We start from the raw sequence: 25178 nt of genomic DNA, 5'->3' as shown, positions 1-25178 counted from the left end.
TGACTCCATGAGCTTAAGAGAATAATTATATTTGAAAGTAGATACTAAAGGAGAGAATTAGCTGCACCTGGAAAAACAACAGCAAATGAGGATCATTTTACAAAAGGTTTTTATTTAAAAAAAAAACCTGGCAAATTTAAATAATTCAATATCCAAATGATGTGAATCATATTAATTCATAATTGTCTAAAATAAGAATTTGGCCCTCTACCTAGTAATAGTAATAAGCTTTGTATATGAAGCTCTTGGCATAACCCAAAATTAATCCTTGGCTTAGCTTAAACCAATAATGATGAAAGCAATAGTTTTATCTTTTTCCTTCTTATTATTAATTTGCTTCTTTATGTGAGTAGGAATTCAAAATCCTCACATTTTCTTCTGGAGTATGTTCTAGGGTAGGTGTCCTACTTTATGGGTAAGATTAAAAAGACATTTATGAGTGCTATGTTTTGCCAGGAGCCAGGCAGGGCCACAGTCATACCAACATTCATCTATTCAAAGGCTTTAAGGATTTTATAACCTGCTAAGCCTTTTTGCCTTTCCTGCCTTATAATTCTATGCCATTTGAGTCACTGCCTATTAGACAAGCAGAGTAAATCATTCTCTACAAGTCTGTATCTCTGGAATGGTTCATCAAGCTGGCTTGCTGATTTCTTGGGCCCTGGGAGGATGACAGGAACATTTTATTTAGGGAGGTTCTCTGCTACAACTCCTGGGTACAAAGGGGTGCAGCAAAGTTGTTGCAAAGAAGGCAGAGGAGAATTTAGTGATTCAAATTTACCAGAAAGAATTTGTATTCCAAAATCTGATTGCTTGTCAATCACAGGACACAAACATTTTCTCCCAGGGCTAGAGAGTAAGCCAGAGATCACCAGTGTTTTATAAACAGCTCCTCTGGTGACAACATACACTGGAATAGAGCATAATGTTGACAGCAGACATTTCTGACTTCATCTGTCTTTAAAAAATGATCACAGTAAAGAAAAGTCTTGAAGACTATTAATTTTTACAATTTATGTCGGTCATAAAGAATCACATCTTACGGAAGGCTGATGTATGCATACGTGTAGCTTGAAAGCCATATGCAATCAGTTATAATGGAAATCAGTGCCCTACTATGGATGAACGATCCTAGTTTAGTCAATGTAGACCTATCTTATCACCATATTCTCAGGTTTAAGAGTTACACGATGCATCATTTATTATAAAGCAAATGCACTTTCCATATCACAACTATGGGTTATGCCAAATCATATATAAAGAGATATAAAAGACAGTGGTAAAAAGCCGTAAGATTGGTTAGAGAGCTTTATAACCTGTAATCACCAAACAAATCAACCCACAAAGCTCAGAAAGACGCCTCTCAAGTCAGCTTCTTTCATCACCTTGTGAAGCAGGATTTTAAGACAGAAGGTTTTATTCTGCATGATAAAAAACATGATAGAAGATGAGAAGTTACTGACCAGGAAGGTCACTTCTGGTCTCTCCCAGTTCAGAGATCATAAATGGAAATGTACAAGTATTGTAAATTGGAGCCACCTAATCCACTGAAGTTTTCTCTGTCAAGATCTCTCCAAAGACAATCATCCTGACTTCTACCTAACCCACAATGGAATCATGTTTCTAGATTTAAGGTGAATTCTACTCTTAAAAAAATGTACTTCTCTTCCCTGTTTACAGCACATAAAATAGCCTAAGTGGCCCCTGAAAGATAGAGAAGACAGCGTTATATGGAAGCTGAACAGATACAAAACTGTTCTGTTTCTTAGCTCATAGCATCCAACTGTGGTGGTCTGAATGAGAATGGTCTCTGGAGACTTACAGATTTGAGTACTTGGTCCCCAGATAATGGAACTATTTGGGAAGGATTAGGAGGTGTGGCCTTATTAGATGAGGTACGTCACTTGGGGCTGGCTTTGAGGTGTTGAAGATTTTCATCATTGCTAGCGTCTGTTTGTAGATTTAGATGTAAACTCTTAACTGCTGCTCCAGTGATTACCTGTGGCCATGCTCTCTGCCATGATGACTCCCATTCCTTTGGAGATGAACCCTTCCTTATGTAAGTTGTCTTTGTATTGGTGTGTGACATAACATTCTACTATTGCTATTGAAAAATAACTAGAAACAGATTTGACACAGCAAGGAGATATACGAATCTTGACTCATGTTGCACCCACTCTTGAAACCAGTAACCCTCTCATTTTCTCTCATCCCAGCTTTACCCTTGTTTACGGTTCTTAAACTGAAGGGCTTTAAATAATAAGAGTCATTAAGGCCCAGATGGCTAGCCCTACCCTCAAGAGTTCCCAAGTCACTGCATCTAGGGTAGGACTGAACAATGTGCTTTTTAAAAAGAAGTTCCCAGCTCCTGTTGATGTTGCTGGTCCTGAAACCACATTTTGAGAACCAGTTTTGGACTAAAGGGTCTAAATCTAGAGTGAGCATGGAAATCTGGGAACCCACATGGTGCTCAGACCTGCAGAGGACCTCCTGATTGGTAACTATGGTGGATAAATCCTGGGTTGCTCACCTGACTGTACATCAGTCAAAGAATATACCTCCTCCCCCCTACTCACTAAAGTAAATGTTTTTATATTTATGGACAAACCCAATCTAGAAATACTGCTACAAGTGGTGCTGAGCATGTGAGTTCACTAAGAATAAGAAACAAATGCATTTATAGATGAGTACATGAGGCTCTCCATCAAGGCTAAACTGATGGCTACAGCACCGGCAGTGTAGACTAGTTTCACCACCTGTCAACGTTCTGATTTTGAAGCACGGGCAAGATGGATGCCTCACCAGAGCAGCCATTTCATGCCAAGTACCTTGTTCCTCTTCACTGCTGTTGCCCTAGCTTCAAGTCTGGGAAGTTGTGAAGGACAGCTGTTCTGCAAGCTTCAAGGTCTTCCTTCAGAATGTCACTGTGATTACAGAGCCTATAAAATAAAACAGGTGCTGCCCGAGATGTTTATTTAAGCACAGACTGCCTGTTTCTAGAGTCTCCGGTGGTTCTTTGTGGTTTATTGAAATATATCTGCAATATAATCTAGACATAAAAAATGCAGCAACTATACGTCTCTCCACAAAGATGTAAAATGAGGCAATTTGAAAAACTTGTTTGTGTATTTGTGACAGTTTTACATGCACTGGAGGAAGTAACTTTTAACTCTTTGATGACTTTAATGAGGTTCAAATCCACAGCTGGGCAATCTCATTCCACATTCCATATAACTGATGGGAATACTGATAATCTTAACAGCAGAACAGGCTAATTTTATATTGTCAATCATTATAGAGTTAGATCGCCACAGCCTATAACATTTATTTAAATTGTCACTGCTAAGAAATCACAATTTCTGGCTCAAGTGTGGGTTACATCTTTTACTCCTAAGTGCAAAGAATGACTATTATTTTCCATTCAGATTCCTCTGCAGTAAAGTTTCTTTAATTTTAGTAAGAGCTGGAAGATATGAAACGTATTACTCACTGGGAGAATCGATTTGGCCACTACTTTAGATTAGCTCTGTCACTGTACCAAGAAGCCTCCCAGAAGGCTGGGTAATTATTACCTCAAACAATGTCTATTTGGTGGGAAGCTGATTCTGAACTACCATGGGAGAAGATATTAAAGCCAAAACAGTGTTTCTATTTTGAAGGAGCTAATCACATTGTGAGTCGGGAATATCCAGAACACATATACAGAAAGAAAATGATCATTTATAAAACCACTTATTGAAGCAATATGCTAACCTGCCTGTTGGTAATCAGTAGTATGTTTAGGCATATTGTTGAACTAATGTAATGTGTGTCTGATATCACAAAGATAAAGAATGCAGACTGGCTACGACAAGGTGAGGAGCATGCAGACTTGTTCACCCCAATTCTGAAGCAGGTCTTTAGAGAAAAGGAAATATATGTGAGCTACTGGATTCAAGCCCATTCTTGACTGTCATCTGTGATACGGGACATCCAGTTGCAGCCAAGTTCCAAGCTTATAGCCTGCCTGGGTTTCTTGGTCTCTGGCCCAAGTCCTGTGTTGGGTCCTTCACCACTGAGGTCTACTGCTTTATACCTTCCAGACCCCAGGCCAATCTGACGTATTGCCCTAAGAAATAAGAAAACTTCTTATTTATTGCCCAGCCAGAATATGGGTCCTGGCTCTTTTTGGAAGGCTTCATCAAGTAGCCACTTCATTCCAGAAGAATACCTGCCCTGAAGAAGAGGGTCCCCAAGAAGCAGCCCAGTTTCAGAGCAGTAGGCAATTCCAGAGTCAATGGTACCTGAGCCGGCAGGTGAACAGACATTTGGAGCTGTGAGGTACAGTAAAGAACCCTGAAAACAACTGGAAAGAAAGCAATGCCAATTTAGGCTATTCCAAACATATGAATAAGGAGTAACTTTTTTAATCATAGAAAAGAAAAAAGATAGTTTTTTAAATTTCAGTCCTGTAAACTGAGGATTACTCAGTAGTGAATATATTAAATTCCTGAGCAAAGGGCTACAGAAATAAAGCTCCTCACCCCTACCTTATGACTTCATGTTTCTGGACACGATATTTTTTGGAAGACTTCAGTTTTGTGTTTTAGTTGCTTATGAAGTTTGCTTGACCTGGTGGTTTTATTTTCCATGGGTAAAAGCAGTCTCAAATAGTCATAGTGTTGAGTTCAATCACATAATGTTATTTGTTTAAAGTTTTAAATAATATTTTAAATAAGACAAAATAATCATAAAACATTGTATTTGTTCAGACCTCAAATAAAATTTTAAGGAAGTGTCTTAGTCACTGTTCTACTGTGAAGACACACCATGAACAATACAACTCTTATAAAGGAAGCTTTTAATTGAGGGTTTGGTTTCAGAGTCTTAGTCCTGTTGCATTCTGAATGTGAAATGTCCCCACGCGTGGTACTGCTTTTGGATCTAGCTAGGGGACACAGGCCACTAAAGGGTGGTGTGTGGCTTAAGAGTTAAAAGCTGGCCTTCCTTCTTGTCCTTTCTGCTTCCTGTTCACCACACCATGAGGAGCTCAGCCACCCGTTCCTGCAACTACCGAATCCACCATGATGGACTGAAAATTGTGAACCCAAATCAGTGTTTCTTCCCTTTAGCTGTGTCTGTGAGAGGGACAAGGCCAGTAAGCAGCACAGTTCTCAACAAGCACAGGGAAAGGTCAGGAGTGGAGAGCTAGAGTATTCTCTGTAATGGCTGTGGGCTGCTTGCTTTTCTGCACTAAACGACATTCAGTCTCACAGAGACAAAAAGACCAAAGGTTTGTTGAGAAACTGTTTGTATGTCCATGTTTTCTGTCTTTGGTTTTAAATGAAAAGACATTTTCTGGACAAAGTCATATAATAGAAGGTCCTTTTAAAGTATAAATTAAAAATGGGTTCTTTTCTGGATGTTCTGCTTTTATTTGGCCTATATGCATGCACAGATATACAAAAGTAAAAAGAGCAAATATTATACCTTATAATTATTTCACTCCTAAAACATAATCTCTCGTCTTTGTGAGGCTGAATGAACAGATCTAGTCATTGTCTTACCAGCTCTAAAAGTTAAAAAACTTAAAAACTAATCTAATCGTAGGTGTTCCTTGGAGTCTCCAAAGGTTCTTTGCCTGACTCAGCTCTCCTGGAACGCTGGAAGACTACTCTCTGAGACTCAATGCAGCAAGACACTGCTGTCTCTTCCAAAGACCCTGAAGCTCTCAGATAGCCTTTCACTTCATGCATTAAACTCCAGAGCAGCCAGGACTAGTACTGCCCCTGCCTCAGCTTACCTAGTGCTGGTGATGAATGAATGTCAACATGTCTCACAGTTCTCTTAGTGCTTAGTAAATAACTCTGTCTACCTTCCTTCTGCCTGGCTTGTGTTACATGGAGAACCTGGTGACTGCAGGATCCTTATAAATTATATTTCCTGTCTATACTATAATATCAACAATCCATGCAATTCTTTTCACCTCAATGATTTCAGAGGGATCTCCTGTGGGCACAATTACATGCTTTGTGAATAAATGAGTAATTGTTTTATGATGGAGAAATCATGGTATTGGTGATAAAGTCGCCATTAAAATATCCCAAGTTTTCTATTTCCATCCCCACCAAGTACCTTTAATTAAATCTAGCAAAATCATAACCGTTTCTTCCCCTTTATACTCATGACCTAGCTTCCTTTACAGCCCTTCTGTATTCTGAATCACTGCAGGTCGGTGCTGGGCTGCCAAGACTCACAGAGCCACTCACTACTTTGTGATGGTGAGAAGACAATTTCATCTGCTGCCTACAGGCAAGCTAAACAAAGGATAACTTTAAATTAAAACTATATGGTTTGGACAGAAATGAATACTTTTTAAAATTACCAATCCCTCCTCAAGTTCTCTTTTTTCGTATGTTTCAGTCCCAAAGAAATCTGATACAATTCACAGAATTTAAAATCCTCTAAAGACCACGAAGGTTCTTAGGTTTAAATACTTGTAGTAGAATGTATTCATACACAAGGGGCCCACCTGCTACAACATATAACTAAGGAGCCAAAGCAAGTCTGAGCCACTAATCCAATCTGTGTGGCGTACTGTCACCCAAAGCTGTTTAGCACCTTCAGTAGTCAGGGAGAGGTCTCCGGACCTCCCACCCACAGGTACACAGATACAACAGGGCCAAGAGGTCTGTAGCTGCTACCTCCATAAGGATGCAAATTAAGATTTAAACAGTGGAACAATTGGCTAGAGCTAATCCTTTTACAGAGGTGTAAATGGCCATTGAGAATTGAATTCCAGGCTACTGGCTTTTGTTGAGTAGTATCACAGACAAATTTTACTGGAGAGGAGGGTCCTGCCACCAGCTCTGAGGACTACAGATAAAACAGTTAAATGAAGCCAATGGAACTTGCTTGTTTTGATATCAAATTTCCTGGCTATAAATCCAAGAATGTAAATAAAACCACAGCAAGAATCAGTGCCCTGGGAAGTAAACTGGTTGTGACTATCTCAAGCCCAGCACCCGACCGACCGCTGTAACCGCTGTATGTGAAGCCACTGTGAAGTTTGTGTACCCGGTTTTGTTTGCTACACAAAAAACGATTGTAGAAAGGACAAACACATACATAGTTAAACAGTATTTTTCTTTTGACCGGCTGTCTTACAAAACCTATGTTTTGGTAGCTACCTCGTCCTTATTGTACAGCCCCCTGGGTGGTCCCTTCCAGGGGGCCACTTGAAGGGAGCACAATGCCCAGAAGGAGAGAAGGAGGGGACAGCAACACAAAGGCCAACAGAGCAGGGCGGTCTGCGGCAGGCTGAAGAGCAGGGGTCAGCAAACATCGCTGCTTCTCTTTACCCAGGAAACAAGGGCTCCTTCTCTTTACCTGGAAGCACTGTGATTAAGCTGACAGCTCGAATTATGGGCTACCTTTTGTAGGGTGCCATCCGGCTGTGCTAAGGTCCCCTTCATTGTTGCTGAAACTGCACAAGTAACACTCTGGCCTTCCCCGCCTTTGGCCTCCCAAAAGACCTCATCATTCTGTTCCACTCCCATCCTCAGAACCAGGCCCCTTCTGTAACACATTTTCCCCCCAAAGTTTCTTAATGAGGAGCTGGAAGGCCTGGGAGAATTTATAATGGATGTTTCCCTCCACCCTTGAGCAGAGATAAGCAGCCTGAACCTGTCACTGTTTCTAGTAGCCAAGAATCATTAGTGACAGCTGTAGATGTCTTTTAAGGAACAGATAAGTGTTTTCAGGCCGTTCTCTTTGATAACTGTGGATTCCACACTTAATATACAGGTTGACAAAACCCCAGTTGCAGATGGTTGCAAGTGAAGATGGGGAAAGCGGATTCTTACTTCCGTGGGTCTCTTTTAAAGCAGCACTGACTGGCAAAGGGGTTTAATTATAAGGGTTTTAGTTGAGCTTAACCAGGGAAGAGAAAGGGACGGAATCTCTGGTGCATGCAGAGGCTAATTGTACCTTGCTTTAGAATCTCATGAAAAACAGTGTCCAGAGTAAATGTCTTACAATTATAGAACTTCATACCTTTCCAAAATTCAACATAATTGAACCCTGTTTTGGAAAAGTCTTAAAAGTACTATAGTCATAATACCTTTAGGCATATACTAGATATTATTTTAAGTGGTTCTGTAAACTCACCAAGAGAAGTGGTTCTCAATCTTTCTAAGGCTGTGACTCTTTAATACAGCTCTTCATGCTATGGTAACGTCCCAACCATAACATTATTTTTGATGCTACTTTATAATTGTAATTTTACTACTGTGTGATTCATATTATAAACAACTGTTTTCCAGTTTTTTTTACAGGGGCTCCTGTTAAAAAGGTCATTCAACCCTCAAAGGGGTCATGACCCTCAGGTTGAAAACTACTGCTCTAGGTCTTTGTGGGAAAAAGACACCTCATATGGTCAAGGTAGAATCTTCTTTGTTGGGGCCTAGTGACTCATACAAAAAGCAAAGCAACCAGCTCCGCTGTCTGGTTACACTAGATGTCTGTACACACTTGTGTGCACATGGAAAGGAAGACAGGTGCTCAGAGCAGAAGTGAAAGTTATGCTCAGTAGGAAAGGGGAACTGCAGAGAGGCTTGTTGAGGTCTCCGGCAACAGTCACAACTTTTTGTAAAAGATTTATTTATTTTATATATGTGAGTACACTGTCATTGTCTTCAGACACACCAGAAGAGGGCATCAGATCTCATTACAGATGGTGGTGAGCCACCATGTGGTTAACGGGAATTGAACTCAGGATCCCTGGAAGAGCAGTCTTAACCGCTCAGCCATCTCTCCAGCCCCATCCACAACTCTTAAAGAAGATGGGCATAGTGGTACATGCCCATAATCCCACCATTTCAGAGACTGAGGTAGGAGGGTGGTGAGTTTAAGGCCAGTCTGGTTATAAGTGACACTATCTCAAACAAAACAAAATGAAGATACAAAACTAAAATCCCACATCCTTGAAATACATCACTTTTCCAGGATAAGTAGGTCTTTATGTAACCAATTAACTCTAAGGAATGAGAATGAGTCCCGCATAGAGCCCCATCTTCTCCTGGGGGCGCGGTGATGAGAGAAGTGAGGCAAGCCCTTCCCAGTGTTCTCATTCTGCCTAGGCCCACGTTTAGGGTGATAAGGAAGTGAGAGCAGCCAGGGAAAGTACCCTCCAAAGGACTCACCACCAGTAACTGTCACGTTTGCCACCTCTGCTGAGTACGGTAGCCGCGAAAGAGGACTGCTGCAAAGACTGTGCGCTGGGCTACTGCTGAACCTTCAAAGGGTCAGTCAGCACTGTGCTAAACTGGAAGCACTGAATCAAATGATTCAAATACTCTGAAAGGCACCACCAACAAAAAGACGAGATAAGGAACAAATGGAAAAACCACATCGTCATACATAAAAAGATGGATGAATTGTAAATGGCAGCAGGCCAATGTACCAAGAAAACAACAGAAGCTACTGGCTCTCCTCTGTAGAGTCTGCGAGTCAGATGAACACACTGCTCCTGACTCAGTATTAGAGTTCAGGGAAAGTGAGCACAGCACAAAAGTTTTTCTTTTTTATTGTTTAATTAATGAATTAATTTACATTTGGACCACTGTTTCCCTCCCTCCTCTCTCCTCCTATTCCTTCCCTCCCTCCTCTCTCCTCCTCCCCAATCTATCCCTCCTCTCTTTCTCTTCAGAAAACAGGAGTCATCCCATGGATATCAATCCACTTTGGCATATCCAGTTGCAGTAGGACTAGGCACATCTTTTCCTATTGAGACTAGACAAGGCAGCCCAGTTAGGGGAAAGAGTCCCCAAAACAGGCAACAGAGTCAGAGACAGCCCCTGCTCTTGCTGTTAGGTGTCCCACATGAAGAACAAACTGTACAACTGTTACAGGTGTACAAGGGCCTACAGCTCAGTCCCATGCAGGCTCTGTGGTTGGCGGTTCAGTATCTGTGAGCCCTTATAGGACCAGGTTAGTCAATCAAATGCTTTCATTTTTCAAAATGTTAGAAAACAATTTCACATGCAGTCTCAGCATGGGATGATGCTACTGAAACAACTCTAACCAGCACATCCCAGCTTTCCAGTAAAGAATATCAAGGCTGCACACCCAATATTGGAAGAAAATTCAATTGTATGGAAAACAGTGGATTTCAATTACCGAGATGCAGAACACTCAAATTCACTTTTTTTTTCCAAAGTATCACTGAATACATGAATTGGGAAAACATTTACTAGCAGGCAGTGTGTGTATGTATGTATGATATATATATTTTATCAAAATCAAACCACTGACACATATGCCATGATTTATTTTAAAGAAATATCTATCGGGAGGGAGAGTTAGACCTTCAGAGGGGCAGACACGCCTGGGAAACCAGAGGGGACTACTCTCGGCCCACATTTCTGACTCTAGAGGAAAATACCGAGCGCCATCAGGGTCTCCTGTGCACAGGGACCCAGAAGTAGGGGCAGGCCCTTCTGGTTGCTGCCCTCACAGAGAGCTGAAACCCAGCCCCGAGGAGCGACTTCAGGCCTGAGACCAGAGGTAAGACCAACTTTTCTGCTCCAAGTGACCTGCCTGGTGGACTCAGGACACAGGCCCACAGGAACAGCTGAAGACCAGTAGACAGAAACAATTACATGCCTGAAAGCAGAACACTCTGTTCCCATAACTAGCTGAAAGAAAACAGGAAAACAGGTCTACAGCACTCCTGACACACAGGCCTATAGGACGGTCTAACCACTGTCAGAAATAGCAGAACAAGGTAACACCAGAGACAAGCTGATAGTGAGAGCAAGCGCAATAACCCAAGCAACAGAAACCAAGACTACATGGCATCATCAGAGCCCAATTCTCGCACCAAAGCAAACTTGAATATCCAAACACACCAGAAAAGCAAAATCTAGATTTAAAATCACATTTCATCATGATGATGGAGGACTTCAAGAAAGACATAAAGAACTCTCTTAGAGAAATGCAGGAAAACACAAGTAAACAAGTAGAAGTACTTAGAGAGGAAACATAAAAATCCCTGAAAGAATTACAGGAAAACACAATCAAACAGGGGAAGGAATTGAAAATGGAAATAGAAATAATAAAGAAAGCACAAAGGGAGGCAACCTGGATATAGAAAACCAAAGGAAGGACAAGGAACTGTAGATACAAGCATCACCAACAGAATACAAGAGATAGAAGAGAGAATCTCAGAAGCAGAAGATTCCATAGAAATCATCGAAACAACTGCCAAAGATAATGTGAAATGGAAAAAGCTACTGGTACATGAAATACAGGAAATCCAGGACTCAATGAGAAGATCAAACCTAAGGATAATAGGTATAGAAGAGAGTGAAGACTCGCAACTCAAAGGACCAGTAAATATCTTCAACAAAATCATAGAAGAAAACTTCCCTAACCTAAAGAAAGAGATGCCCATAAACATACAAGAAGCCTACAGAACTCCAAATAGATTGGACCAGAAAAGAAACGCCTCCTGTCACATAATAGTCAAAACCCCAAACGCACAAAATAAAGAAAGAATATTAAAAGCAGTAAGGGAAAAAGGTCAAGTAACATATAAAGGCAGACCATATCAGAATCACACCAGACTTTTCGCCAGAAACTATGAAGGCCAGAAGATCCTGGACTGATGTCATACAGACCCTAAGAAAACACAAATGCCAGCCCAGTTTACTGTATCCTGCAAAACTCTCAATTAACATAGATGGAGAAACCAAGATATTCCATGACAAAACCAAATTTACACAATATCTTTCTACAAATCCAGCACTACAAAGGATAATAAATGGTAAAGCCCAACATAAGGAGGCAAGCTATACCCTAGAAGAAGCAAGAAACTAATCGTCTTGGCAACAAAACAAAGAGAAGAAAAGCACACAAACATAACCTCACATCCAAATATGAATATAACAGGAAGCAATAATCACTATTCCTTAATATCTCTCAACATCAATGGCCTCAACTCCCCAATAAAAAGACATAGATTAACAAACTGGATACGCAACGAGGACCCTGCATTCTGCTGCCTACAGGAAACACACCTCAGAGACAAAGACAGACACTACCTCAGAGTGAAAGGCTGGAAAAAAACTTTCCAAGCAAATGGTCTGAAGCAGCAAGCTGGAGTAGCCATTCTAATATCAAATAAAATCAATTTTCAACTAAAAGTCATCAAAAAAGATAAGGAAGGACACTTCATATTCATCAAAGGAAAAATCCACCAAGATGAACTCTCAATCCTAAATATTTATGCCCCAAGTACAAGGGCACCTACATATGTAAAAGAAACCTTACTAAAGCTCAAAACACACATTGCACCTCACACAATAATAGTGGGAGATTTCAACACCCCACTCTCATCAATGGACAGATCATGGAAACAGAAATTAAACAGAGACATACACAGACTAAGAGAAGTCATGAGCCAAATGGACTTAACAGATATTTATAGAACATTCTATCCTAAAGCAAAAGGATATACCTTCTTCTCAGCTCCTCATGGTACTTTCTCCAAAATTGACCATATAATTGGTCAAAAAACGGGCCTCAACAGGTACAGAAAGATAGAAATAATCCCATGTGTGCTATCAGACCACCACGGCCTAAAACTGGTCTTCAATAACAATAAGGGAAGAATACCCACATATACGTGGAAATTGAACAATGCTCTACTCAATGATAACCTGGTCAAGGAAGAAATAAAGAAAGAAATTAAAAACTTTTTAGAATTTAATGAAAATGAAGGTACAACATACCGAAACTTATGGGACACAATGAAAGCTGATCTAAGAGGAAAACTCATAGCGCTGAGTGCCTGCAGAAAGAAACAGGAAAGAGCATGTCAGCAGCTTGACAGCACACCTAAAAGCTCTAGAACAAAAAGAAGCAAATACACCCAGGAGGAGTAGAAGGCAGGAAATAATCAAACTCAGAGCTGAAATCAACCAAGTAGAAACAAAAAGAACCATAGAAAGAATCAACAGAACCAAAAGTTGGTTCTTTGAGAAAATCAACAAGATAGATAAACCCTTAGCCAGACTAACAAGAGGACACAGAGAGTGTGTCCAAATTAACAAAATCAGAAATGGAAAGGGAGACATAACTACAGATTCAGAGGAAATTAAAAAAATCATCAGATCTTACTATGAAAGCCTATATTCAACAAAACTTGAAAATCTGCAGGAAATGGACAATTTCCTAGACAGATACCAGGTACCGAAGTTAAATCAGGAACAGATAAACCAGTTAAACAACCCCATAACACCTAAGGAAATAGAAGCAGTCATTAAAGGTCTCCCAACCAAAAAGAGCCCAGGTCCAGATGGGTTTAGTGCAGAATTCTATCAGAACTTCATAGAAGACCTCGTACCAATATTATCCAAACTATTCCACAAAATTGAAACAGATGGAGCACTACCGAATTCCTTCTACGAAGCCACAATTACTCTTATACCCAAACCACACAAAGACCCAACAAAGAAAGAGAACTTCAGACCAATTTCCCTTATGAATATCGACGCAAAAATACTCAATAAAATTCTGGCAAACCAAATCCAAGAGCACATCAAAACAATTATCCACCATGATCAAGTAGGCTTCATCCCAGGCACGCAGGGATAGTTTTGTATATGGGAAACCATCAACGTGATCCATTATATAAACAAACTGAAAGAACAAAACCACATGATCATTTCATTAGATGCTGAGAAAGCATTTGACAAAATTCAACACCCCTTCATGATAAAAGTCCTGGAAAGAATAGGAATTCAAGGCCCATACCTAAACATAGTAAAAGCCATATACAGCAAACCAGTTGCTAACATTAAACTAAATGGAGAGAAACTTGAAGCAATCCCACTAAAATCAGGGACTAGACAAGGCTGCCCACTCTCTCCCTACTTATTCAATATAGTTCTTGAAGTTCTAGCCAGAGCAATCAGACAACAAAAGGAGGTCAAGGGGATACAGATCGGAAAAGAAGAAGTCAAAATATCACTATTTGCACATGATATGATAGTATATTTAAGTGATCCCAAAAGTTCCACCAGAGAACTACTAAAGCTGATAAACAACTTCAGCAAAGTGGCTGGGTATAAAATTAACTCAAATAAATCAGTAGCCTTCCTCTACACAAAAGAGAAACAAGCCGAGAAAGAAATTAGGGAAACGACACCCTTCATAATAGACCCAAATAATATAAAGTACCTCGGTGTGACTTTAACCAAGCAAGTAAAAGATCTGTACAATAAGAACTTCAAGACACTGAAGAAAAAAATTGAAGAAGACCTCAGAAGATGGAAAGATCTCCCATGCTCATGGATTGGCAGGATTAATATAGTAAAAATGGCCATTTTACCAAAAGCGATCTACAGATTCACTGCAATCCCCATCAAAATACCAATCCAATTCTTCAAAGAGTTAGACAGAACAATTTGCAAATTCATCTGGAATAACAAAAAACCCAGGATAGCTAAAACTATCCTCAACAATAAAAGGACTTCAGGGGGAATCACTATCCCTGAACTCAAGCAGTATTACAGAGCAATAGTGATAAAAACTGCATGGTATTGGTACAGAGACAGATAGATAGACCAATGGAATAGAATTGAAGACCCAGAAATGAACCCACACACCTATGGGCACTTGATTTTTGACAAAGGAGCCAAAACCATCCAATGGAAAAAAGATAGCATTTTCAGCAAATGGTGCTGGTTCAACTGGAGGGCAACATGTCGAAGAATGCAGATCGATCCATGCTTATCACCCTGTACAAAGCTTAAGTCCAAGTGGATCAAGGACCTCCACATCAAACCAGACACACTCAAACTAATAGAAGAAAAACTAGGGAAGCATCTGGAACACATGGGCACTGGAAAAAATTTCCTGAACAAAACACCAATGGCTTATGCTCTAAGATCAAGAATCGACAAATGGGATTTCATAAAACTGCAAAGCTTCTGTAAGGCAAAGGACACTGTGGTTAGGACAAAACGGCAACCAACAGATTGGGAAAAGATCTTTACCAATCCTACAACAGATAGAGGCCTTATATCCAAAATATACAAAGAACTCAAGAAGTTAGACCGCAGGGAGACAAATAACCCTATTAAAAAATGGGGTTCAGAGCTAAACAAAGAATTCACAGCTGAGGAATGCCAAATGGCTGAGAAACAGCTAAAGAAATGTTCAACATCTTTAGTCATAAGGGAAATGCAAATCAAGACAACCCTGAGATTTCATCTCACACCAGTGAGAATGGCTAAGATCAAAAACTCAGGTGACAGCAGATGCTGGCGAGGATGCGGAGAAAGAGGAACACTACTCCATTGTTGGTGGGTTTGCAGACTGGTACAACCATTCTGGAAATCAGTCTGGAGGTTCCTCAGAAAATTGGACATTGAACTGCCTGAGGATCCACCTATACCTCTCTTGGGCATATACCCAAAAGATGCCCAAACATATAAAAAAGACACGTGCTCCACTATGTTCATCGCAGCCTTATTTATAATAGCCAGAAGCTGGAAAGAACCCAGATGCCCTTCAACAGAGGAATGGATACAGAAAATGTGGTACATCTACACAATGGAATATTACTCAGCTATCAAAAACAATGACTTTATGAAATTCGTAGGCAAATGGTTGGAACTGGAAAATATCATCCTGAATGAGCTAACCCAATCACAGAAAGACATACATGGTATGCACTCATTGATAAGTGGCTATTAGCCCAAATGCTTGAATTACCCTAGACGCGTAGAACAAATGAAACTCAAGACGGATGATCAAAATGTGAATGCTTCACTCCTTCTTTAAAAGGGGAACAAGAATACCCTTGGCAGGGAATAGAGAGGCAAAGATTAAAACAGAGACTGAAGGAACACCCATTCAGAGCCTGCCCCACATGTGGCCCATACATATACAGCCACCCAATTAGACAAGATGGATGAAGCAAAGAAGTGCAGGCCGACAGGAGCCGGATGTAGATCTCTCCTGAGAGACACAGCCAGAATACAGCAAATACAGAGGCGAATGCCAGCAGCAAACCACTGAACTGAGAATAGGACCCCCCTTGAAGGAATCAGAGAAAGAACTGGAAGAGCTTGAAGGGGCTCGAGACCCCATATGTACAACAATGCCAAGCAACCAGAGCTTCCAGGGACTAAGCCATTACCTAAAGACTATACATGGACTGACCCTGGACTCTGACCTCATAGGTAGCAATGAATATCCTAGTAAGATCACCAGTGGAAGGGGAAGCCCTGGGTCCTGCTAAGACTGAACCCCCAGTGAACTAGACTGTTGGGGGGATGGCGGCAATGTGGGGAGGGTGGGGAGGGGAACACCCATAAGGAAGGGGAGGGGGGAGGGGGATGTTTGCCCAGAAACCGGGAAAGGGAATAACACTCGAAATGTATATAAGAAATACTCAAGTTAATTAAAAAAAAATTACCTCCAACAACAACAAAAAAAAATAAAATGGACTCAAGTTGTATCCATATTTTTAGGATACAAATATACATAAATAAAGACATATATAACACAAAAAAAAAATTGAAAATCAGATGGTGGTATATCCCTGTAAACCCAGTACTCAGGCAGCTAAGAAAGGATACTGTGGAAGTTCAACTCTAGTCTGTGATATACAGTGAAATCCTCTCTACACTCATGAACAGAAGGTATTATTAACACTTTAGATGTTAACTTTATTAAAATATTTTAAATAAAACAATGATACCACATTGAAAACAGTCTCAAAAATTAGTAATAAAGGAGGGGGTGTGACAACCCAACAAGATCAAATTGTGAAAGACATAAAGTCTTGCTAGATGTATCCAGTGAGGAGACTGTATCAGTACTCCCAGTTTCCCACTAAAAAGTGAGCTCAGGGCCTGATGCCTCACCGGTAGTTTTTGCAAAATATTTTAACATCACTCCTTCTCAAACTCTTATAAAATGGAAAGTTAGAAATTCATTTTATTAAGCCAGCATTACCCTGATGACAAAGCCAGACAAAGATACAACAAAAAGGAAAAGTGCAAAACTATCAAGAGTCGGGTGCAGCGTTGCAGGTCATTAATGCCAGCACTCAGGAAGCAGAGAGAGAGGCAAGTGAATCTTACAACTTCAAGGCAAGCCTGGTCTACTAAGGAGTTCCAAGCTAGCCTAGACTATATTGAGAAACTTTACCTCAATACATCAAAAACAAAAACAAACACAACACCCCAAAACTAAAGCAAACCAAAACCTCCTCCCAACTGTTAAGCACACTGTCAATAACACATCAGAAAGATCATACACCAGTATTCAGTGGAATTTATGCAAGGATTAACCAACATACAAAAATCAAGCAATGGGGTGAGGAAGCTGGGGAATGACTCAATAAGTAAATTGTGTGACAAGCCTGAGGACTTGGGTCCTATCCCCAGCACCCAGGTAATAAGAGCTGGGTGTGATGATATGCAGCTGCAATCGCAGTGCTGGGGAAGCAGAGAACACCATTGTGCCACTGCTACCCTAGGCCAAGATATCAGTGTCTCTTCCTGGACCACAGGGCTCCCTGCTTGTTCCCTGTTCTTCAGTTACTTTCTAATACAGTGGTCTGTGTTAGATTTGGTCTAATGCTACATGTATTGTATTAATTTAGTCCCCCAAATTGCACGAGAATTGAGAATTCGCACATGAGACACTGAGGGACCCTGCCCTCGGTTGGTTTTGATTGGTAAATAAAGTTGCTGGTCCGGTGGCCAATGGCTGGGCAGGGAGATAGAGGTGGGACTTTAGAATTCCCAGGTAATGGACTGAGGAAGGAATGGGGAGAGAAAGAGTCTCCATACTGGGAAAGGAATAGAGGCCATGTGTGAGAGATGCCAGACAGAGAGTATGGCAAGCACATAGGAGCTCGGAAACTGAGCCTGAGAGGCTGCAGGTCTGGGTCTGGGCAGCTAGGATGGAATATAGGTTTTAGTGAAGTAACAACTCAGACATATCCGAGGGAGAGTGTTAGCCACATGAAGTTTGGAAGTGATGCAGCCTTGAGCTCTTTAAAACCTCTCTCTCTCTCTCTCTCTCTCTCTCTCTCTCTCTCTCTCTCTCTCTCTCTCTCTCCCTCCCTCCCTCCCTCCCTCCCTCCCTCCCTCTTTCTCTGTGTCTCTGTCTGTCTGTCTGCTGTCTGTGTCTTTCATTGGGGAACACAGGACAGCGGGGCGATTTGCATAGTTATTTGGGTTCTGCAACAGTGGTCCTTTATTGTCACTGAAGTACAATCCAAAATTTTGCACATGTCCAATAAGACCATGATGGTTCTGTCTCCTGCTCTTGTTCTTCCTTCCCTTTCTCAGATATATTTGGAAAGAGAAATTATAAATACAGCAAAAAATACAACAGGGCAAAAATAAAATGGTCAAGCACAGAGCAGACTAAATGAACACAAGTAATATGGCTTTCCTATATACTTCAGGTCTCTAATCAAATTCCACCTTACAGAAGGCCTTTCTCTTCCTATCTTCTATTAAAGGTGCCCATGCCTTTTCTAGCTACTCAACATCATTATTCTTTTTCATAATACTTTTAGCAGAATGTTCATTCGTTTATATTTTTTCCTTCCCACTTCTACACATGCATGATCAATATTACCACAGGGGTAAAACAATCAATCCTGGTACATATCAGAAGCTCATGCTTACTGTGCAATTAACATAGTGCTTTCTCAGTTACTCACAGGTTCATAACCAGCTGCACCCAAAACTCTGGAGGTTAAAACTACAACTCATTGTATCTTACAGTTTTTTAAGTTAGGAACCAGGCAGAGCGTGGCAGAATGACCTTCTGTGTTACATTATCAGGAGAGATGATTTGATGACATTGTTGAGTGACCTGTTAACCAAGTCCTAGAAGACTTCTCCTTTGTATCTGGCACTTTGGTGGGAGGGAACAGCCGAAATGGGAAGATACAGCACATCTACACATCATTCCTTTAGCACAGACAGCAGCCTCAGAAGTCAGATTTCTAGTAGACTGGATCATGGCTCAAAACTGAGTGTTCTGGCAAACATGGTAGAAAGGTGCACGGTCCATTATAACTTAGCTGCCTGTTTTAACATGGCTGTTATAGGTCATGCAGCAGCTATCCCATCATGCTTTACTCGTCTAAAGAAGACATAAACCCAACTAGATTCAAAGGAACACTGACGAATCAGAATGAACAGTCACAAAACCCCATAGAGCATTGGGCTCAGCAAACGATCAGGAAGTTTTAAAGTAAAAACGTAAAGAAACTAAATTTTTAATTATGACAGTGTAACTAGAAGAGAGAATAATTTAACTTTAATACATAGGCATAGAAAGAATAATTTTATCTTCCTCATAATTGTTTAGGTTTTGCTACTGTTGTTACTTTTGGAGACATAGTATGACTGTGTAGCCTAGGTAACCATCTACCTCATTATTATCCTAGGCTGGCTCAGTCTGTCTGTTTTAGCCTCCCAAGTACTTACAAGGAAGGGCCACCGTGTCCTCCTCATCTACATAATTTCACAACAAAAACGCTAAGAGGCAAACTCAATGCAGGGGGTCTGTGATGCACTTGAGTCTTGCATGTATCTTATCCTATCCCTGAGCACCTCTGTATACACGCTCAGGCTTAAATCTTTATATCAAAATCTTTATGATAAACCCCAACTCTGCCTTAAAAAAGTGTGCTGAGCTTACTAGTAGAAAGAAGAAAATTTAAAAAAACAGTGGAGGAGAGGAGCAGCAAGCTGGTTTAGCAGGTAAAAGTGCCCACTGCACAAAGTGGATTGCCTGAGTTCAAACAAAGCGGATTGCCAGACCTCATGATGGGGAGGAAAACTGACACCCAAAAGTGGCACTGGTACACACAACTGTGCGCGCACCTGCACACACACACACACACACACACACACACACACACACACACACACACACACACGGGGTGGTAGTGGGAGAATAAAAATTTTAACATGTTTTTTAAAAAGAAAAAGAAGTCCAAGAGGTTAAGGATGTTGCTCAGTGGTAGTTTGCCCAGAGTGCACAAGGTCTAGGTTAATTCCTAGCATTACAAAAATAATGAGAAAGAGAGAGAGAGAGAGAGAGAGAGAGAGAGAGAGAGAGAGAGAGAGAGAGAGAGAGAGAGAGAGAAAGCAATCAGTGGCCAAGTGAAATGTCAAGACAAAGGTTACTGCTTCTTTCTTCCTTGAGCACTGGAGCTTGGAGTCAACATGGGCAAAATGGAGAAGTCCAGGAGCAAAAGCATGAGATTCAGTGAACTTGAGGATAATGTCAAAATATCCCAGAATTGATATGTAAAGAGAAAGAAGGAAAAGGAGGAACGATATACAAGAACGATATGTAGTTTGTGTGAAACTAGCACAAAGGATATGCATGCCCACTGTAGAGATAGCAGGAGGAGAGCAAACTAGAAGAGCAACAGAGAAAATACCTAAAGTAAAAATGGCTAAGAGGCCCAAAATAACTAGCACACCTCAAAACAGAATCTGGAACAATCATGGGATGCCAAAATAAACGCCCAAAAATTCTACACATAGAAATCTCTACATGCTTAATGAAATCAGAATTCATAGATTAAAACTGGCAGAATCTTAGAGAGCTAAAACCACAATTACAGTTTAAGACTTGAACCTACCTCTATCAGTAGCTGACTGCCCCAGTGCACAGTCAATCATGAAGTGGGGCAAACTAAACAGCAGCAGCAGTGACATATAACTGAAGCGTGTGGACTACTACGTCCAATGCCACCACAATCTAGTCTTAAACTCACACAGAGCACATACTGAGACCATCCCAAGAACATCACATGCCTTGACAAATTAAAATAATAAAATAATTATTATGATTAAGAAGTATGATTTTACACCAAATATGAGAGATACTACAGACTTGGTGGGTATAACTCAGTTGTATTTTTCATAGTTTTGGGGTGGGAAGTCCAAGATCAGGGTGACCAATTCAGTTCCTGAGAAGGCCTACAGCTGGGCACCTTCTATGTATCCTCATGTGCAGAGGAGAGCTCTGTATAGGCACTAGCCCTCTGAGATTAAGGTGCCACCTTTATGACCTCAGACAACCTTTGGGACCTTCTCACAGGCCTTATTCCATATGTTGGTAGTTAAGAGTTTCAGCGAAAGAACTGGTGTGTGTATGGGGGTGGGGCAGACAAATATTTATTTATATCAGACTAGCAGAGGATAGGGAACAAATATCAGAAGTCACAAAATTCATAAATGACAGGTCTTCATTACTGATGTTACAAATATCAAAAGGAGAATAAAAGAACAGAATATGAACAAGCATATGTCTACCAATCCAATAATTAGAGGAAATGGACAGATGACTTAAAGATAGAATCTATCACACACAAGAAGAAATACATCACTTAAATAGGCCTACAGCCACTGAATAAGCTGAGTCAATGTTTAACCTTCCAAATTGTTTCATTGGTGAATGCTAGTGAACAGTTAGAGAATGAATTTTACCAAGTATCTGTAATCTCTACCTGGAAACTAAAAATAAAAAACAAACAAACAAACAAACAACAATGACAAAAACAAAACCCAAGAAAAGACATATTCCCATTTAATAAAGAACTAGAACTTAAAATATAAAGCTAGTACTCAAAATAGAGAAATCTTTTTTTTTTTTCTTTTTCTTTTTTTCGGAGCTGGGGACCGAACCCAGGGCCTAGCAAGCGCTCTACCACTGAGCTAAATCCCCAACCCTAAAATAGAGAAATCTTAATTAAAATTCAACAATAAGAAAAATTAACAGAATTAAAAATGGAGAAGAGAAGGCTGAAGAGTTGGCTCGGTAGTTAAGGGCAGTTGCTGCTCTTCCAGAGGACCCAGGTTCAAGTCTCAGTGGTCACATGGTGGCTCAACATCATCTGTAAGTCCGGTTACAGAGGATCCAATGCCCTCTTCTAGCCTCTGTGTGGATTAATATGCACATAATACAGAGACACACATATAGGCAGAGCACCCATACACATAAAATGTTTTATAAATTTAAAAAATTAAATGTTAAGAGATCTATATAGATTCATTAAAGATACATAGGTATAAAATAAGTGTATGAAAAGAATACCAATATCACTTTACATTAATAAACTGCAAACTAATGAGATACTACATATCCACTTAATAACTAAAATTTAAAACAGAACCAACAAAACAAAACACAAGAAAACCAAATGCAAATGCTGATATGAACTGGAGCAATCAGAATTCTCATTCACTGATGGTGATAATGTAAACTGGTACAGTAATTTGGAAGTTTCTTTTAAAGCTAAACTGAGACTTGGCTGGGCTTAACAGCCCAGCAGTTGCTCTCTTGATTACCCAGTTAAGTTGAAAGTATGTATGTCTATGGGGAAAAAACCCTGAACAGTAGTTTTCTTTATAACTGATAAAACCTGTAAGCTACTAAGGTGTCCAGTAATAGGTAAATGGATACATAAATTGTGACATATCCATATACTAGAATATAATTCATTGTTAGAAAGAAAATAAGCTAGCAAGCCACGGAATGACAAGAAACCTAGGATGAATGCTGCGCAAAACAATCCAGTATGAAAGGCTGCCTGCCACATTCTTTTGCCTCTGGTACACTAAATAGCCAAAGCCCCTAGTAAGAACAATGGTTGAAGACCACACCAATCAGAACGTTAATTAAAATTCAACAATAAGAAAAATGAAGTCAGAATTCAACAACTGTGGAGGCAGGTGTGATGGCTATATCTATAGCACAGTAACTGCACCTCACACTCAAAGGTAGGGCAGGAAGACTTTAAGGGCTAGAGTTTGCTATGAGATGGTGTCTCTTAGTTATGTCACAAGCTATACCCATAAAGTCTCATCAACATGGCTGTCGAAATATGACCTGAACAAGAACAATAATAGATATGCCAAAGTAGACAGGGAAAAGCCCACAAAGCCTCATCCTTACACCAGGAACTACAGGCAACTAAGGAACCTGAAAGTGAGAGAAACAGTGTTCCCCAAGGAAGACCAGATCAACTGATTATTCAACACCAAATGGCCATCCCAGGAAACATGGATAGAACTAGTATTATACAGACTGAGTAGGCTGTATTTATATGTTTAGGAATACAACACACACACACACACACACACACACACACACACACACACACACACACACAAATAAAAAGAGACCATGAATTTGAAAGAGAGAAGGGGAGAGGTAGAGGTACATGGGAGGTTCAGGAAAGGAAGAAAGAAGGGAAGAATATAATTACATTATAATCTCAAAAAAAATTTAAAAATTCAATATTTAAGATTGGATAGTGTTGCCAACAGTTCAAGGAGGAGAAGAGAGCTGTATAGATGGAGCACAGGGGATTCTGCACAGTGAAAGTATTCTAACCCATTCTGCATACCGCCACGATGTGGAAATATGTGTTTGTAAGAAGAACAAAAGATAAAGAAGCTCAATACATGCTGCACCTCCCAGAGACAAAGCAGAGAAGCACAACAGGAGGAAAAGCTGCTGTTGCTAGATGTGCACAACTACTTTCTGGTCTCTACCTACCATGCTCTACTCATTCACTCAGAACATGGGGGGTGAGAGGTGAGGGAAAGACCAGGTTATCTTGGCTACTGGGCTCCCATCAGCTATATACACTGTCACCATGTGCTCTCACACTGAAAACTAAACATATAACTCACCCTTGTCGTTGTGGACTGATGTTCTGCTCACACAATCCTTGCAGAGATATAAAGTTTGCTTCGATTCTTACATTCACCTTCTACTGCTGTGTAGCAAATCACCACAACTCTGGCCTCTAATGCCATCTATGAGCTCACAGTTTCTATGGATCAGGATCGTGATGTGGGTCACTGAGGCCCTTTGCTCAAGTCTCACCGGCCTGAAATTAAGGTGTCTGCTGGGGTGCAATCTCACCTAAGATCCAAATCCATGAGTCCTTTTCTTACCTCTGGAGAACTGAAATGTTCTATGCCTGGAGGGTATAAAAACTATTCCCTGCCACAAGATGGCATTTTGCTTCCTTGAGTCTATCTCATCTACTCACAATCCAGTCTTTTTAAAAGATCTCATCTGATTAGGTCAGGCCCACCCGAAAGAATAACCATGATTAGCCCAAAGCCAATTGATTCAGGACCTTCAGAAAATCTGCAGAACCCTTTATCTGTCACAGAATATAGAACAGTCAGGAATGAAATCTACCAAACTCTCTGACATTCGAGGCTGGGGGATTATGCAGGTGATGTACAGCAGGGGGCAGGAAACTTGGAGCCATCTTAGAATTCTGCCTACCACGTAGAGAATTAATCCTGAGAAGTCATTGCTGTTTAATCCTCGTAAAGTAGGCCACCCCTCACACTGTCCTCTTAAAATAATCTTCAAACATCCCATGTGACACAGAAATTGAACTCCAAATTCATTATTCAAGGTCCATTAGCACTTGCCCTGTAGATGCTGGAACCCTTAACTTCCAGAATCCCTCCTCAGTGAATTCTCACAGGGGATAAGGGGTAGGACTAAGCCCATACCCTTGGTGTCCTTTGTGTCTATATACCTGCCCTTTCCCTCCTACTTTAAAGCCTATTTAGACTTCAAGAAGCTTCACTGAGTCTCCCACAAAAGTTTTCCTGACTCTCTGGATCCTCAGAGCTTTTCTTCATCTGAGTTTGCTCTGAAGTACTAGAATAGACTGAAAAAGAAAACCATACATTTCCCATCCCATGTGCACATGCCTTTGCAATGCAACTTTGAAAGGCTAAGAGAAGGACTGGGTTATGTGACTCTTTATCCAATGCAATGTGAGCAAATGTGATGCAAGACTCCTGCACAGCACCCATGAAGGGCTGAGGGCAACTCTGTAGCAGAGCATTTGCCTAACAAGGAGGCCAGATTCTAGCCAAAAGCACAGAAGAAAGCCAAAGCAAGCACTGGGGAAATAGGGCTTTCCTCCATGCTGCCTTAGGGCCATGTCACCACTAGTGACCTTCCAAATGATGAGAGACATGAGGCCACGTCACTCCTGTGGTCCCCATGTGACCATGGACCTGTTAATGGAAAATAACAAAGGTAGTGATGATTCAAACCATGGGGCTATATATCCACTTATACTCAATGTATCT

The 25178-nt window shown here is 40.6% G+C and overlaps 1 protein-coding gene across 5 annotated transcripts in view; it reads right to left on the bottom strand.

Annotated features, from left to right (window-relative positions):
• Positions 1 to 25178, bottom strand: part of Kiz (kizuna centrosomal protein) — a 107538-nt gene that overhangs the window by 36757 nt on the left and 45603 nt on the right. Inside the window, exon 7 of one of the 5 annotated variants that reach the window (XR_005502534.2) lies at positions 2829 to 2939. The exons of the other annotated variants lie outside the window; for them this stretch is intronic. The gene's annotated coding sequence lies outside the window, so the exon portion shown is untranslated. The remainder of the gene's footprint in view (positions 1 to 2828; positions 2940 to 25178) is intronic. 5 annotated transcript variants of the gene reach the window in all.

This window comes from Rattus norvegicus, chromosome 3 (genome assembly GCF_036323735.1).
Source record: "Rattus norvegicus strain BN/NHsdMcwi chromosome 3, GRCr8, whole genome shotgun sequence".
NCBI classification, from domain to species: domain Eukaryota; kingdom Metazoa; phylum Chordata; class Mammalia; order Rodentia; family Muridae; genus Rattus; species Rattus norvegicus.
The sequence above is the reverse complement of the archived record's forward strand: the minus strand, read 5'-3'. Positions and strand labels throughout refer to the sequence as shown.